Source organism: Convolutriloba macropyga, chromosome 8 (genome assembly GCF_964194025.1).
Source record: "Convolutriloba macropyga chromosome 8, txConMacr16.3, whole genome shotgun sequence".
In the NCBI taxonomy this organism is placed as follows: Eukaryota; Metazoa; Xenacoelomorpha; order Acoela; family Convolutidae; genus Convolutriloba; species Convolutriloba macropyga.
In genome coordinates this window covers 4,240,121-4,256,532 of record NC_134475.1, presented here as the reverse complement: position 1 = coordinate 4,256,532, position 16,412 = coordinate 4,240,121, and positions in this window count along the sequence as shown.

Genomic DNA, 16,412 nt, shown 5'->3' with positions numbered 1-16,412 from the left:
TTTGACAACTTATTGAGTACTTTTTTCGTAGGCCACCTAGATCAAAAATTACCTCCCTGTTAGAACCTACTAGGATTATGACACTCCTACATAGACCCTCAATTCATTTGAACAGGTCCTTCACAACATTGAAAGTCACTTTTCATGAAATTGCACAAGCATATTTTTTGAGCCCGAAATTTGACAACGTAATGAGTACTATTTTCGTAGGCCAGCTAGATCAAAAATTACCTCCCTGTTAGAACCTACTAGGATTATGACACTCCTACATAGACCCTCAAATCATTTGAACAAGTCCTTCACAACATTGAAAGTCACTTTTCATGAAATTGCACAAGCATATTTTTTGAGCCCGAAGTTGACAACGTAATGAGTACTTTTTTCGTAGGCCACCTAGATCAAAAATTATCTCTCTGTTAGACCCTACTAGGACTATGAAACTCCTACATGGACCCTCAAATCATTTGAACAAGTCCTTCACAACATTGAAAGTCACTTTTCATGAAATTGCACAAGCATATTTTTTGAGCCCGAAATTTGACAACGTATTGAGTACTTTTTTCGTAGGCCACCTAGGTCAAAAATTCTTTGCCCCTCAGACTGTACTCGGACAGTGACACTCCTCCTTAGACCCTCAATTCATTTGAATAAGTCCTTGACTAGGTTCAAAAGCGATTTATGTTGAAACACCATATCGCTAGTTTTTGAGCGCGAAATTTGACAACGTATAGAGTACTTTTTTTCGTATTCCACCTAGGTCAAAAATTCTTTACCCCTCAGACTGTACTCGGACAGTGACACTCCTCCTTAGACCCTCAATTCATTTGAATAAGTCCTTGACTAGGTTCAAAAGCGATTTATGTTGAAACACCATATAGCTAGTTTTTGAGCGCGAAATTTGACAACGTATAGAGTACTTATTTCGCATACCACCTAGGTCAAAAATTCTTTACCCCTCAGACTGTACTCGGACAGTGACACCCCTCCTTAGAACCTCAATTCATTTGAATAAGTCCTTGACTAGGTTCAAAAGCGATTTATGTTGAAACACCATATAGCTAGCTTTTGAGCGCGAAATTTGACAACGTGTAGAGTACTTTTTTCGTATACCACCTTGGTCGAAAATTCTTTACCCCTCAGACTGTACTCGGACAGTGACACTCCTCCTTAGACCCTCAATTCATTTGAATAAGTCCTTGACTAGGTTCAAAAGCGATTTATGTTGAAACACCATGTAGCTAGTTTTTGAGCGCGAAATTTGACAACGTATAGAGTACTTTTTTCGTATACCACCTAGGTCAAAAATTCTTTGCCCCTCAGACTGTACTCGGACAGTGACACTCCTCCTTAGACCCTCAATCCATTTGAATAAGTCCTTGACTAGGTTCAAAGGCGATTTATGTTGAAACACCATGTAGCTAGTTTTTGATCGCGAAATTTGACAACGTATAGAGTACTTTTTTCGTATACCACCTAGGCCAAAAATTCTTTGCCCCTCAGACTGTACTCGGACAGTGACACTCCTCCTTAGACCCTCAATTCATTTGAATAAGTCCTTGACTAGGTTCAAAAGCGATTTATGTTGAAACACCATATAGCTAGTTTTTGAGCGCGAAATTTGACAACGTATAGAGTACTTTTTTCGTACACCACCTACGCCAAAAATTCTTTGCCCCTCAGACTGTACTCGGACAGTGACACTCCTCCTTAGACCCTCAATTCATTTGAATAAGTCCTTGACTAGGTTCAAAAGCGATTTATGTTGAAACACCATATAGCTAGTTTTTGAGCGCGAAATTTGACAACGTATAGAGTACTTTTTTCGTATACCACCTAGGTCAAAAATTCTTTGCCCCTCAGACTGTACTCGGACAGTGACACTCCTCCTTAGACCCTCAATTCATTTGAATAAGTCCTTGACTAGGTTCAAAAGTGATTTATGTTGAAACACCATATAGCTAGTTTTTGAGCGCGAAATTTGACAACGTATAGAGTACTTTTTTCGTACACCATCTAGGCCAAAAATTCTTTGCCCCTCAGACTGTACTCGGACAGTGACACTCCTCCTTAGACCCTCAATTCATTGGAATAAGTCCTTGACTAGGTTCAAAAGCGATTTATGTTGAAACACCATATAGCTAGTTTTTGAGCGCGAAATTTGACAACGTATAGAGTACTTTTTTCGTACACCACCTAGGCCAAAAATTCTTTGCCCCTCAGACTGTACTCGGACAGTGACACTCCTCCTTAGACCCTCAATTCATTTGAATAAGTCCTTGACTAGGTTCAAAAGCGATTTATGTTGAAACACCATATAGCTAGTTTTTGAGCGCGAAATTTGACAACGTATAGAGTACTCTTTTCGTATACCACCTAGGTCAAAAATTTTTTGCCCCTCAGACTGTACTCGGACAGTGACACTCCTCCTTAGACCCTCAATTCATTGGAATAAGTCCTTGACTAGGTTCAAAAGCGATTTATGTTGAAACACCATATAGCAAGTTTTTGAGCGCGAAATTTGACAACGTATAGAGTACTTTTTTCGTATACCACCTAGGCCAAAAATTCTTTGCCCCTCAGACTTTACTTGGACAGTGACACTCCTCCTTAGACCCTCAATTCATTTGAATAAGTCCTTGACTAGGTTCAAAAGCGATTTATGTTGAAACACCATATAGCTAGTTTTTGAGCGCGAAATTTGACAACGTATAGAGTACTCTTTTCGTATACCACCTAGGTCAAAAATTTTTTGCCCCTCAGACTGTACTCGGACAGTGACACTCCTCCTTAGACCCTCAATTCATTGGAATAAGTCCTTGACTAGGTTCAAAAGCGATTTATGTTGAAACACCATATAGCAAGTTTTTGAGCGCGAAATTTGACAACGTATAGAGTACTTTTTTCGTATACCACCTAGGCCAAAAATTCTTTGCCCCTCAGACTTTACTCGGACAGTGACACTCCTCCTTAGACCCTCAATTCATTTGAATAAGTCCTTGACTAGGTTCAAAAGCGATTTATGTTGAAACACCATATAGCTAGTTTTTGAGCGCGAAATTTGACAACGTATAGAGTACTCTTTTCGTATACCACCTAGGTCAAAAATTCTTTGCCCCTCAGACTGTACTCGGACAGTGACACTCCTCCTTAGACCCTCAATTCATTGGAATAAGTCCTTGACTAGGTTCAAAAGCGATTTATGTTGAAACACCATATAGCTAGTTTTTGAGCGCGAAATTTGACAACGTATAGAGTACTCTTTTCGTATACCACCTAGGTCAAAAATTCTTTGCCCCTCAGACTGTACTCAGACAGTGACACTCCTCCTTAGACCCTCAATTCATTTGAATAAGTCCTTGACTAGGTTCAAAAGCGATTTATGTTGAAACACCATATAGCTAGTTTTTGAGCGCGAAATTTGACAACGTATAGAGTACTTTTTTCGTATACCACCTAGGTCAAAAATTCTTTGCCCCTCAGACTGTACTTGGACAGTGACACTCCTCCTTAGACCCTCAATTCATTTGAATAAGTCCTTGACTAGGTTCAAAAGCGATTTATGTTGAAACACCATATAGCTAGTTTTTGAGCGCGAAATTTGACAACGTATAGAGTACTCTTTTCGTATACCACCTAGGTCAAAAATTCTTTGCCCCTCAGACTTTACTCGGACAGTGACACTCCTCCTTAGACCCTCAATTCATTGGAATAAGTCCTTGACTAGGTTAAAAAGCGATTTATGTTGAAACACCATATAGCTAGTTTTTGAGCGCGAAATTTGACAACGTATAGAGTACTTTTTTCGTATACCACCTAGGCCAAAAATTCTTTGCCCCTCAGACTGTACTCGGACAGTGACACTCCTCCTTAGACCCTCAATTCATTTGAATAAGTCCTTGACTAGGTTCAAAAGCGATTTATGTTGAAACACCATATAGCTAGTTTTTGAGCGCGAAATTTGACAACGTATAGAGTACTCTTTTCGTATACCACCTAGGTCAAAAATTCTTTGCCCCTCAGACTGTACTCGGACAGTGACACTCCTCCTTAGACCCTCAATTCATTGGAATAAGTCCTTGACTAGGTTCAAAAGCGATTTATGTTGAAACACCATATAGCTAGTTTTTGAGCGCGAAATTTGACAACGTATAGAGTACTTTTTTCGTATACCACCTAGGCTAAAAATTCTTTGCCCCTCAGACTGTACTCGGACAGTGACACTCCTCCTTAGACCCTCAATCCATTTGAATAAGTCCTTGACAAGGTTCAAAAGCAATTTATGTTGAAACACCATATAGCTAGTTTTTGAGCGCGAAATTTGACAACGTATAGAGTACTTTTTTCGTATACCACCTAGGTCAAAAATTCTTTGCCCCTCAGACTGTAATCGGACAGTGACACTCCTCCTTAGACCCTCAATTCATTTGAATAAGTCCTTGACTAGGTTCAAAAGCGATTTATGTTGAAACACCATATAGCTAGTTTTTGAGCGCGAAATTTGACAACGTATAGAGTACTTTTTTCGTATACCACCTAGGTCAAAAATTCTTTGCCCCTCAGACTGTACTTGGACAGTGACACTCCTCCTTAGACCCTCAATTCATTTGAATAAGTCCTTGACTAGGTTCAAAAGCGATTTATGTTGAAACACCATATAGCTAGTTTTTGAGCGCGAAATTTGACAACGTATAGAGTACTCTTTTCGTATACCACCTAGGTCAAAAATTCTTTGCCCCTCAGACTTTACTCGGACAGTGACACTCCTCCTTAGACCCTCAATTCATTGGAATAAGTCCTTGACTAGGTTAAAAAGCGATTTATGTTGAAACACCATATAGCTAGTTTTTGAGCGCGAAATTTGACAACGTATAGAGTACTTTTTTCGTATACCACCTAGGCCAAAAATTCTTTGCCCCTCAGACTGTACTCGGACAGTGACACTCCTCCTTAGACCCTCAATTCATTTGAATAAGTCCTTGACTAGGTTCAAAAGCGATTTATGTTGAAACACCATATAGCTAGTTTTTGAGCGCGAAATTTGACAACGTATAGAGTACTCTTTTCGTATACCACCTAGGTCAAAAATTCTTTGCCCCTCAGACTGTACTCGGACAGTGACACTCCTCCTTAGACCCTCAATTCATTGGAATAAGTCCTTGACTAGGTTCAAAAGCGATTTATGTTGAAACACCATATAGCTAGTTTTTGAGCGCGAAATTTGACAACGTATAGAGTACTTTTTTCGTATACCACCTAGGCTAAAAATTCTTTGCCCCTCAGACTGTACTCGGACAGTGACACTCCTCCTTAGACCCTCAATTCATTTGAATAAGTCCTTGACTAGGTTCAAAAGCGATTTATGTTGAAACACCATATAGCTAGTTTTTGAGCGCGAAATTTGACAACGTATAGAGTACTCTTTTCGTATACCACCTAGGTCAAAAATTCTTTGCCCCTCAGACTGTACTCGGACAGTGACACTCCTCCTTAGACCCTCAATTCATTGGAATAAGTCCTTGACTAGGTTCAAAAGCGATTTATGTTGAAACACCATATAGCTAGTTTTTGAGCGCGAAATTTGACAACGTATAGAGTACTCTTTTCGTATACCACCTAGGTCAAAAATTCTTTGCCCCTCAGACTGTACTCGGACAGTGACACTCCTCCTTAGACCCTCAATTCATTTGAATAAGTCCTTGACTAGGTTCAAAAGCGATTTATGTTGAAACACCATATAGCTAGTTTTTGAGCGCGAAATTTGACAACGTATAGAGTACTCTTTTCGTATACCACCTAGGTCAAAAATTCTTTGCCCCTCAGACTGTACTCGGACAGTGACACTCCTCCTTAGACCCTCAATTCATTGGAATAAGTCCTTGACTAGGTTCAAAAGCGATTTATGTTGAAACACCATATAGCTAGTTTTTGAGCGCGAAATTTGACAACGTATAGAGTACTTTTTTCGTATACCACCTAGGCCAAAAATTCTTTGCCCCTCAGACTGTACTCGGACAGTGACACTCCTCCTTAGACCCTCAATTCATTTGAATAAGTCCTTGACTAGGTTCAAAAGCGATTTATGTTGAAACACCATATAGCTAGTTTTTGAGCGCGAAATTTGACAACGTATAGAGTACTCTTTTCGTATACCACCTAGGTCAAAAATTCTTTGCCCCTCAGACTGTACTCGGACAGTGACACTCCTCCTTAGACCCTCAATTCATTGGAATAAGTCCTTGACTAGGTTCAAAAGCGATTTATGTTGAAACACCATATAGCTAGTTTTTGAGCGCGAAATTTGACAACGTATAGAGTACTCTTTTCGTATACCACCTAGGTCAAAAATTCTTTGCCCCTCAGACTGTACTTGGACAGTGACACTCCTCCTTAGACCCTCAATTCATTGGAATAAGTCCTTGACTAGGTTAAAAAGCGATTTATGTTGAAACACCATATAGCTAGTTTTTGAGCGCGAAATTTGACAACGCATAGAGTACTTTTTTCGTATACCACCTAGGCCAAAAATTCTTTGCCCCTCAGACTGTACTCGGACAGTGACACTCCTCCTTAGACCCTCAATTCATTTGAATAAGTCCTTGACTAGGTTCAAAAGCGATTTATGTTGAAACACCATATAGCTAGTTTTTGAGCGCGAAATTTGACAACGTATAGAGTACTCTTTTCGTATACCACCTAGGTCAAAAATTCTTTGCCCCTCAGACTGTACTCGGACAGTGACACTCCTCCTTAGACCCTCAATTCATTGGAATAAGTCCTTGACTAGGTTCAAAAGCGATTTATGTTGAAACACCATATAGCTAGTTTTTGAGCGCGAAATTTGACAACGTATAGAGTACTCTTTTCGTATACCACCTAGGTCAAAAATTCTTTGCCCCTCAGACTGTACTCGGACAGTGACGCTCCTCCTTAGACCCTCAATTCATTTGAATAAGTCCTTGACTAGGTTCAAAAGCGATTTATGTTGAAACACCATATAGCTAGTTTTTGAGCGCGAAATTTGACAACGCATAGAGTACTCTTTTCGTATACCACCTAGGTCAAAAATTCTTTGCCCCTCAGACTGTACTCGGACAGTGACACTCCTCCTTAGACCCTCAATTCATTGGAATAAGTCCTTGACTAGGTTCAAAAGCGATTTATGTTGAAACACCATATAGCTAGTTTTTGAGCGCGAAATTTGACAACGTATAGAGTACTTTTTTCGTATACCACCTAGGCCAAAAATTCTTTGCCCCTCAGACTGTACTTGGACAGTGACACTCCTCCTTAGACCCTCAATTCATTTGAATAAGTCCTTGACTAGGTTCAAAAGCGATTTATGTTGAAACACCATATAGCTAGTTTTTGAGCGCGAAATTTGACAACGTATAGAGTACTCTTTTCGTATACCACCTAGGTCAAAAATTCTTTGCCCCTCAGACTGTACTCGGACAGTGACACTCCTCCTTAGACCCTCAATTCATTGGAATAAGTCCTTGACTAGGTTCAAAAGCGATTTATGTTGAAACACCATATAGCTAGTTTTTGAGCGCGAAATTTGACAACGTATAGAGTACTCTTTTCGTATACCACCTAGGTCAAAAATTCTTTGCCCCTCAGACTGTACTCGGACAGTGACACTCCTCCTTAGACCCTCAATTCATTGGAACAAGTCCTTGACTAGGTTCAAAAGCGATTTATGTTGAAACACCATATAGCTAGTTTTTGAGCGCGAAATTTGACAACGTATAGAGTACTCTTTTCGTATACCACCTAGGTCAAAAATTCTTTGCCCCTCAGACTGTACTCGGACAGTGACACTCCTCCTTAGACCCTCAATTCATTTGAATAAGTCCTTGACTAGGTTCAAAAGCGATTTATGTTGAAACACCATATAGCTAGTTTTTGAGCGCGAAATTTGACAACGTATAGAGTACTTTTTTCGTATACCACCTAGGTCAAAAATTCTTTGCCCCTCAGACTGTACTTGGACAGTGACACTCCTCCTTAGACCCTCAATTCATTTGAATAAGTCCTTGACTAGGTTCAAAAGCGATTTATGTTGAAACACCATATAGCTAGTTTTTGAGCGCGAAATTTGACAACGTATAGAGTACTCTTTTCGTATACCACCTAGGTCAAAAATTCTTTGCCCCTCAGACTGTACTCGGACAGTGACACTCCTCCTTAGACCCTCAATTCATTGGAATAAGTCCTTGACTAGGTTCAAAAGCGATTTATGTTGAAACACCATATAGCTAGTTTTTGAGCGCGAAATTTGACAACGTATAGAGTACTTTTTTCGTATACCACCTAGGCCAAAAATTCTTTGCCCCTCAGACTGTACTCGGACAGTGACACTCCTCCTTAGACCCTCAATTCATTTGAATAAGTCCTTGACTAGGTTCAAAAGCGATTTATGTTGAAACACCATATAGCTAGTTTTTGAGCGCGAAATTTGACAACGTATAGAGTACTTTTTTCGTATACCACCTAGGTCAAAAATTCTTTGCCCCTCAGACTGTACTCGGACAGTGACACTCCTCCTTAGACCCTCAATTCATTTGAATAAGTCCTTGACTAGGTTCAAAAGCGATTTATGTTGAAACACCATATAGCTAGTTTTTGAGTGCGAAATTTGACAACGTATAGAGTACTCTTTTCGTATACCACCTAGGTCAAAAATTCTTTGCCCCTCAGACTGTACTCGGACAGTGACACTCCTCCTTAGACCCTCAATTCATTTGAATAAGTCCTTGACTAGGTTCAAAAGCGATTTATGTTGAAACACCATATAGCTAGTTTTTGAGCGCGAAATTTGACAACGTATAGAGTACTTTTTTCGTACACCACCTAGGCCAAAAATTCTTTGCCCCTCAGACTGTACTCGGACAGTGACACTCCTCCTTAGACCCTCAATTCATTTGAATAAGTCCTTGACGAGGTTCAAAAGCGATTTATGTTGAAACACCATATAGCTAGTTTTTGAGCGCGAAATTTGACAACGTATAGAGTACTTTTTTCGTACACCACCTAGGCCAAAAATTCTTTGCCCCTCAGACTGTACTCGGACAGTGACACTCCTCCTTAGACCCTCAATTCATTTGAATAAGTCCTTGACTAGGTTCAAAAGCGATTTATGTTGAAACACCATATAGCTAGTTTTTGAGCGCGAAATTTGACAACGTATAGAGTACTCTTTTCGTATACCACCTAGGTCAAAAATTCTTTGCCCCTCAGACTGTACTCGGACAGTGACACTCCTCCTTAGACCCTCAATTCATTTGAATAAGTCCTTGACTAGGTTCAAAAGCGATTTATGTTGAAACACCATATAGCTAGTTTTTGAGCGCGAAATTTGACAACGTATAGAGTACTTTTTTCGTGTACCACCTAGGTCAAAAATTCTTTGCCCCTCAGACTGTACTTGGACAGTGACACTCCTCCTTAGACCCTCAATTCATTTGAATAAGTCCTTGACTAGGTTCAAAAGCGATTTATGTTGAAACACCATATAGCTAGTTTTTGAGCGCGAAATTTGACAACGTATAGAGTACTTTTTTCGTACACCACCTAGGCCAAAAATTCTTTGCCCCTCAGACTGTACTCGGACAGTGACACTCCTCCTTAGACCCTCAATTCATTTGAATAAGTCCTTGACTAGGTTCAAAAGCGATTTATGTTGAAACACCATATAGCTAGTTTTTGAGCGCGAAATTTGACAACGTATAGAGTACTTTTTTCGTACACCACCTAGGCCAAAAATTCTTTGCCCCTCAGACTGTACTCGGACAGTGACACTCCTCCTTAGACCCTCAATTCGTTTGAATAAGTCCTTGACTAGGTTCAAAAGCGATTTATGTTGAAACACCATATAGCTAGTTTTTGAGCGCGAAATTTGACAACGTATAGAGTACTTTTTTCGTATACCACCTAGGTCAAAAATTCTTTGCCCCTCAGACTGTACTCGGACGGTGACACTCTTCCTTAGACCCTCAATTCATTTGAATAAGTCCTTGACTAGGTTCAAAAGCGATTTATGTTGAAACACCATATAGCTAGTTTTTGAGCGCGAAATTTGACAACGTATAGAGTACTCTTTTCGTATACCACCTAGGTCAAAAATTCTTTGCCCCTCAGACTGTACTCGGACAGTGACACTCCTCCTTAGACCCTCAATTCATTTGAATAAGTCCTTGACTAGGTTCAAAAGCGATTTATGTTGAAACACCATATAGCTAGTTTTTGAGCGCGAAATTTGACAACGTATAGAGTACTTTTTTCGTACACCACCTAGGCCAAAAATTCTTTGCCCCTCAGACTGTACTCGGACAGTGACACTCCTCCTTAGACCCTCAATTCATTTGAATAAGTCCTTGACTAGGTTCAAAAGCGATTTATGTTGAAACACCATATAGCTAGTTTTTGAGCGCGAAATTTGACAACGTATAGAGTACTTTTTTCGTACACCACCTAGGCCAAAAATTCTTTGCCCCTCAGACTGTACTCGGACAGTGACACTCCTCCTTAGACCCTCAATTCATTTGAATAAGTCCTTGACTAGGTTCAAAAGCGATTTATGTTTAAACACCATATAGCTAGTTTTTGAGCGCGAAATTTGACAACGTATAGAGTACTCTTTTCGTATACCACCTAGGTCAAAAATTCTTTGCCCCTCAGACTGTACTCGGACAGTGACACTCCTCCTTAGACCCTCAATTCATTTGAATAAGTCCTTGACAAGGTTCAAAAGCGATTTATGTTGAAACACCATATAGCTAGTTTTTGAGCGCGAAATTTGACAACGTACAGAGTACTTTTTTCGTATACCACCTAGGTCAAAAATTCTTTGCCCCTCAGACTGTACTCGGACAGTGACACTCCTCCTTAGACCCTCAATTCATTTGAATAAGCCCTTGACTAGGTTCAAAAGCGATTTATGTTGAAACACCATATAGCTAGTTTTTGAGCGTGAAATTTGACAACGTATAGAGTACTTTTTTCGTATACCACCTAGCCCAAAAATTCTTTGCCCCTCAGACTGTACCCGGACAGTGACAATCCTCCTTAGACCCTCAATTCATTTGAATAAGTCCTTGACTAGGTTCAAAAGCGATTTATGTTGAAACACCATATAGCCAGTTTTTGAGCGCGAAATTTGACAACGTATAGAGTACTTTTTTCGTATACCACCTAGGTCAAAAATTCTTTGCCCCTCAGACTGTGCTCGGACAGTGACACTCCTCCTTAGACCCTCAATTCATTTGAATAAGTCCTTGACTAGGTTCAAAAGCGATTTATGTTGAAACACCATATAGCTAGTTTTTGAGCGCGAAATTTGACAACGTATAGAGTACTTTTTTCGTATACCACCTAGGTCAAAAATTCTTTGCCCCTCAGACTGTACTCGGACAGTGACACTCCTCCTTAGACCCTCAATTCATTTGAATAAGTCCTTGACAAGGTTCAAAAGCGATTTATGTTGAAACACCATATAGCTAGTTTTTGAGCGCGAAATTTGACAACGTATAGAGTACTTTTTTCGTATACCACCTAGGTCAAAAATTCTTTGCCCCTCAGACTGTACTCGGACAGTGACACTCCTCCTTAGACCCTCAATTCATTTGAATTAGTCCTTGACAAGGTTTAAAAGCGATTTATGTTGAAACACCATATAGCTAGTTTTTGAGCGCGAAATTTGACAACGTACAGAGTACTTTTTTCGTATACCACCTAGGTCAAAAATTCTTTGCCCCTCAGAGTGTACTTGGACAGTGACACTCCTCCTTAGACCCTCAATTCATTTGAAAAAGTCCTTGACAAGGTTCAAAAGCGATTTATGTTGAAACACCATATAGCTAGTTTTTGAGCGCGAAATTTGACAACGTATAGAGTACTTTTTTCGTATACCACCTAGGTCAAAAATTCTTTGCCCCTCAGAGTGTACTCGGACAGTGACACTCCTCCTTAGACCCTCAATTCATTTGAATAAGTCCTTGACTAGGTTCAAAAGCGATTTATGTTGAAACACCATATAGCCAGTTTTTGAGCGCGAAATTTGACAACGTATAGAGTACTTTTTTCGTATACCACCTAGGTCAAAAATTCTTTGCCCCTCAGACTGTGCTCGGACAGTGACACTCCTCCTTAGACCCTCAATTCATTTGAATAAGTCCTTGACTAGGTTCAAAAGCGATTTATGTTGAAACACCATATAGCTAGTTTTTGAGCGCGAAATTTGACAACGTATAGAGTACTTTTTTCGTATACCACCTAGGTCAAAAATTCTTTGCCCCTCAGACTGTACTCAGACAGTGACACTCCTCCTTAGACCCTCAATTCATTTGAATAAGTCCTTGACAAGGTTCAAAAGCGATTTATGTTGAAACACCATATAGCTAGTTTTTGAGCGCGAAATTTGACAACGTACAGAGTACTTTTTTCGTATACCACCTAGGTCAAAAATTCTTTGCCCCTCAGAGTGTACTCGGACAGTGACACTCCTCCTTAGACCCTCAATTCATTTGAATAAGTCCTTGACAAGGTTCAAAAGCGATTTATGTTGAAACACCATATAGCTAGTTTTTGAGCGCGAAATTTGACAACGTATAGAGTACTTTTTTCGTATACCACCTAGGTCAAAAATTCTTTGCCCCTCAGACTTTACTCGGACAGTGACACTCCTCCTTAGACCCTCAATTTATTTGAATAAGTCCTTGACTAGGTTCAAAAGCGATTTATATTGAAACACCATATAGCTAGTTTTTGAGCGCGAAATTTGACAACGTATAGAGTACTTTTTTCGTATACCACCTAGGTCAAAAATTCTTTGCCCCTCAGACTGTACTCGGACAGTGACACTCCTCCTTAGACCCTCAATTCATTTGAATAAGTCCTTGACAAGGTTCAAAAGCGATTTATGTTGAAACACCATATAGCTAGTTTTTGAGCGCGAAATTTGACAACGTATAGAGTACTTTTTTCGTATACCACCTAGGTCACAAATTCTTTGCCCCTCAGACTGTACTCGGACAGTGACACTCCTCCTTAGACCCTCAATTTATTTGAATAAGTCCTTGACTAGGTTCAAAAGCGATTTATATTGAAACACCATATAGCTAGTTTTTGAGCGCGAAATTTGACAACGTATAGAGTACTTTTTTCGTATACCACCTAGGTCAAAAATTCTTTGCCCCTCAGACTGTACTCGGACAGTGACACTCCTCCTTAGACCCTCAATTCATTTGAATAAGTCCTTGACATAGTTCAAAAGCGATTTATGTTGAAACACCATATAGATAGTTTTTGAGCGCGAAATTTGACAACGTATAGAGTACTTTTTTCGTATACCACCTAGGTCAAAAATTCTTTGCCCCTCAGACTGTACTCGGACAGTGACACTCCTCCTTAGACCCTCAATTCATTTGAATAAGTCCTTGACTAGGTTCAAAAGCGATTTATGTTGAAACACCATATAGCTAGTTTTTGAGCGCGAAATTTGACAACGTATAGAGTACTCTTTTCGTATACCACCTAGGTCAAAAATTCTTTGCCCCTCAGACCGTACTCGGACAGTGACACTCCTCCTTAGACCCTCAATTCATTTGAATAAGTCCTTGACTAGGTTCAAAAGCGATTTATCTTGAAACACCATATAGCTAGTTTTTGAGCGCGAACTTTGACAACGTATAGAGTACTTTTTTCGTATACCACCTAGTTCAAAAATTCTTTGCCCCTCAGACTGTACTCGGACCGTAACACTCCTCCTTAGACCCTCAATTCATTTGAATAAGTCCATGACTAGGTTCAAAAGCGATTTATGTTGAAACACCATATAGCTAGTTTTTGAGCGCGAAATTTGACAACGTATAGAGTACTTTTTTCGTACACCTTCTAGGCCAAAAATTCTTTGCCCCTCAGACTGTACTCGGACAGTGACACTCCTCCTTAGACCCTCAATTCATTTGAATAAGTCCTTGACTAGGTTCAAAAGCGATTTATGTTGAAACACCATATAGCTAGTTTTTGAGCGCGAAATTTGACAACGTATAGAGTACTTTTTTCGTATACCACCTAGGTCAAAAATTCTTTGCCCCTCAGACTGTACTCGGACAGTGACACTCCTCCTTAGACCCTCAATTCATTTGAATAAGCCCTTGACTAGGTTCAAAAGCGATTTATGTTGAAACACCATATAGCTAGTTTTTGAGCGCGAAATTTGACAACGTATAGAGTACTTTTTTCGTATACCACCTAGGTCAAAAATTCTTTGCCCCTCAGACTGTACTCGGACAGTGACACTCCTCCTTAGACCCTCAATTCATTTGAATAAGTCCTTGACTAGGTTCAAAAGCGATTTATGTTGAAACACCATATAGCTAGTTTTTGAGCGCGAAATTTGACAACGTATAGAGTACTTTTTTCGTATACCACCTAGGTCAAAAATTCTTTGCCCCTCAGACTGTACTCGGACAGTTACACTCCTCCTTAGACCCTCAATTCATTTGAATAAGTCCTTGACTAGGTTCAAAAGCGATTTATGTTGAAACACCATATAGCTAGTTTTTGAGCGCGAAATTTGACATCGTATAGAGTACTTTTTTCGTATACCACCTAGGTCAAAAACTCTTTGCCCCTCAGACTGCACTCGGACAGTGACACTCCTCCTTAGACCCTCAATTCATTTGAATAAGTCCTTGACTAAGTTCAAAAGCGATTTATGTTGAAACACCATATAGCTAGTTTTTGAGCGCGAAATTTGACAACGTATAGAGTACTTTTTTCGTATACCACCTAGGTCAAGAATTCTTTGCCCCTCAGACTGTACTCGGACAGTGACACTCCTCCTTGGACCCTCAATTCATTTGAATAAGTCCTTGACAAGGTTCAAAAGCGATTTATGTCGAAACACCATATAGCTAGTTTTTGAGCGCGAAATTTGACAACGTATAGAGTACTTTTTTCGTATACCACCTAGGTCAAAAATTCTTTGCCCCTCAGACTGTAATCGGACAGTGACACTCCTCCTTAGACCCTCAATTCATTTGAATAAGTCCTTGACTAGGTTCAAAAGCGATTTATGTTGAAACACCATATAGCTAGTTTTTGAGCGCGAAATTTGACAACGTATAGAGTACTTTTTTCGTATACCACCTAGGTCAAAAATTCTTTGCCCCTCAGACTGTACTCGGACCGTGACACTCCTCCTTAGACCCTCAATTCATTTGAATAAGTCCTTGACTAGGTTCAAAAGCGATTTATGTTGAAACACCATATAGCTAGTTTTTGAGCGCGAAATTTGACAACGTATAGAGTACTTTCTTCGTATACCACCTAGGCCAAAAATTCTTTGCCCCTCAGACTGTACTCGGACAGTGACACTCCTCCTTAGTCCCTCAATTCATTTGAATAAGTCCTTGACTAGGTTCAAAAGCGATTTATGTTGAAACACCATATAGATAGTTTTTGAGCGCGAAATTTGACAACGTATAGAGTACTTTTTTCGTATACCACCTAGGTCAAAAATTCTTTGCCCCTCAGACTGTACTCGGACAGTGACACTCCTCCTTAGACCCTCAATTCATTTGAATAAGTCCTTGACTAGGTTCAAAAGCGATTTATGTTGAAACACCATATAGCTAGTTTTTGAGCGCGAAATTTGACAACGTATAGAGTACTCTTTTCGTATACCACCTAGGTCAAAAATTCTTTGCCCCTCAGACTGTACTCGGACAGTGACACTCCTCTTTAGACCCTCAATCCATTTGAATAAGTCCTTGACTAGGTTCAAAAGCGATTTATGTTGAAACACCATATAGCTAGTTTTTGAGCGCGAAATTTGACAACGTATAGAGTACTTTTTTCGTATACCACCTAGGCCAAAAATTCTTTGCCCCTCAGACTGTACTCGGACAGTGACACTCCTCCTTAGACCCTCAATCCATTTGAATAAGTCCTTGACAAGGTTCAAAAGCAATTTATGTTGAAACACCATATAGCTAGTTTTTGAGCGCGAAATTTGACAACGTATAGAGTACTTTTTTCGTATACCACCTAGGTCAAAAATTCTTTGCCCCTCAGACTGTAATCGGACAGTGACACTCCTCCTTAGACCCTCAATTCATTTGAATAAGTCCTTGACTAGGTTCAAAAGCGATTTATGTTGAAACACCATATAGCTAGTTTTTGAGCGCGAAATTTGACAACGTATAGAGTACTTTTTTCGTATACCACCTAGGTCAAAAATTCTTTGCCCCTCAGACTGTACTCGGACCGTGACACTCCTCCTTAGACCCTCAATTCATTTGAATAAGTCCTTGACTAGGTTCAAAAGCGATTTATGTTGAAACACCATACAGCTAGTTTTTGAGCGCGAAAATTGACAACGTATAGAGTACTTTTTTCGTATACCA